The sequence below is a fragment of the Solanum stenotomum genome, chromosome 11, assembly GCF_019186545.1.
Source record: "Solanum stenotomum isolate F172 chromosome 11, ASM1918654v1, whole genome shotgun sequence".
NCBI lineage: Eukaryota > Viridiplantae > Streptophyta > Magnoliopsida > Solanales > Solanaceae > Solanum > Solanum stenotomum.
The window spans coordinates 10,278,977-10,281,751 of NC_064292.1; positions in this window are offsets into that span (position 1 = coordinate 10,278,977).

Sequence of the window (2,775 nt, forward strand, 5' to 3'; positions counted from 1 at the left end):
TGCTCAAATAAAAATCATTTAAATTATAACCTCTTCTTTATCAAATAGTCATAATTTATTAAATTAAAAATAATTATTTTGCAAGATTAGCTTAATTGATAAAATTAGTCGTTCTTAAAATTAAATTAATATAAGTTTGTAACTCATTAATTAATTAAGCTTTCTAATTTTAAACAATGTACGAAAAATAACTATTGCGACAAATGAAAATTATATTTGATCAAAAAATAGATTCGATTCTTAAGAACGACACTTATTTAAAAAAAATGAGAAAGTAAGTAGTAATATAATATATTTAATTTTTATAAGAAATAACATTTAAGAAATAAATTTATAAAGTCAAATAAATAATTAAAATCTTTTTGTATTCCTATAAAAATTTCATAACATATATATTTTATTATTATTATTATTAGATGTGGAGAGCCAAAATTGGGTGTCAACAGTTTGCTATCGCGTTCATTAATGACATACTAATCTATTCAAGGAATAAGGAAGATCATGTTAGTCATCTCAGAATAGTTCTTCAGACTTTGAAAGATAGAGAGTGGTACGCCAAGTTCTCTAAGTACGCCAAGTTCTCTAAGTGTGAGTTTTGGCTTAAGCCTGTGGTATTCTTAGGCCAGATCATGTCTGGAGAGGGAACTAAAGTTGATACTTAGAAGATTGAGGCAGTGCAGAAAATGCCTAGACCCACATCTCCAACCAATATTAGGAGTTTCTTGGGTTTGGCTAAATATTATAGAAGATTTGTCGAGGAATTTTTATCTATTTCATCTCCTTTGACCAAGTTAACTCAGAAGATAGTGAAATTTTGATGGTCTGAAGCTTGTGAGAAAAGCTTTTGGGAATTGAAAAAAAGGTTAACTACTGCCCCAGTGTTAACTTTATCAGAGGGTACTCAAGGTTTTGTGGTGTAGTGTGATGCATCTAGAGTTGATATGGTTTGTGTATTAACGCTGATTGGCAAGGTTATAACTTATGCCTCCAGACAGTTGAAAGTTCATGAGAAGAATTACCCAACATAAGGAGGAATAGTGGTGATGAATGGGGCTGAGTCATCATTAGTGTCAGAAGTAATAGACGAGCAAGACCAAGACCCTATCTTTCTTGAATTAAAGGCAAATGTTCATAAGCAAAACGTATTAACTTTTGAACAAGGGGAAGATGTGTGTTGAGACATCAAGGTAGGTTGTGTGTACCAATGGTGGATGGAACCCAAGAAAGGATCATGGAGGAAGCTCATAGCTCCAGATATTCCATTCATCCGGGCTCCACCACGATGTACCATGACTTGAGAGAAGTCTATTCGTGGAATAGTATGAAGAAGAGATATGCGCATCTCTTCGAACCCAGAGAAATTCCAGATCAAGGTACTAATCCTTTCTTAGTATTTATTTACAAGTTGGCATTTTGCATTTGGTTGTGGGTGTTTGAACTGAATATTGCATGTTACACCCTTAGCCTATTAAGAATAATGTCATTCGAGGAAGAATGTTCCCAAGGGGGAGATATTGTAACATCTCGCAATTTGAAATAGCTAGGAAGAAGCTAAGAACTGGAAATAGTCATTTTTGAAAGAAGGAAAATCTAGAAATTTACATAAGTTAGGAAATAGTGAGTTTTTGGTCAACTTCAAACGGACATAACTCCTAGATCAGGATAAGTTAGGTGTACTTCTAGGTATGGTTCGAAACCTCTTGGAACGATCTTTCCAGCGCCACCAAGATTGCACGAATCCGAGTTTGTATGAGTGAGATACGCCCATTAGAAGTTGGGTTGTTCAAATATAGAAATGTCCAATCCGGATTTTTGAAGGGTATTTCAGTCTTTTCTTTATCAAATTAATTAAATTCATTTTATTGAATTAATTAAGGGTCTAAACTGAACTTGGTCAATTTTACGCTTTTGGAAAAGATTTAGGGTTTTAGACAAGAGGAAAGAAGAGGAGAAAAGAGAAGAAGGAGCAAGGAAATCATCAGGTTCGTCGAGTATAGCTTGTGAATTTCGTCGGGGGTGATCCCTACAAGGTATGTCAGATCACATAGCGTTAGGTTAGTTCACCTAAGCACCAATCATGATTAAATATTAGCGAAGTTATTAGATTTGAAAATAAATCCTTGAGTTCTTCATAAATTTCGTTTGAATTCCTGTGGGTTGTGTTGATTGCAGATTCTTGAGATTGATTGTAGCGACCCTAAAAATAGATAGGTGAAACTAGAGCCTAACGTATGAATTTTTAAAGTTTAAGCATAAATTGGAAGTAGTCACTTTTGGAAAAAAAAAAAGTTCAGAATCTGGAAATTGGCTAAGTTCAAAAATTTGGAAATTCGGCCAAGTGTGGAAATCAGTGAGTTTTTGGCCAACTTTGAGCAGTCATAACTCCTAGCTCATGATGATCCAGGAGTAGTTCCAGTTATGTTTGGAAATCCCTTGGAACGATCTTTCCAACGCCGCCGAGTTTGCTCGATTCCGAGTTCGTATGAGCGAGTTATGCCCTTTGAAAGTTGGACAGTTGGCAAGGAGTCCGTCCGGAAATTTAAGGGCATTTTGGTCTTTTCACAAATCTTTTCTTTTGAGGTTATATTATTGTGTTAGGCTGATTGTGGGTCATTTTGTTCCATTTTAAAAGAGTTAGGGTTAGGGTTCTTGAGAGAAGAAGAGAGGAGAAGAAGAAGAAGAAGAAGTTGGAGCTAGAGTTGAAGATTTTGAGTTCTTTCTTCTTCAATTTTTCGTGGGCTTTCAACTTAGAGGTATGGTGACCCTTGATCCTTG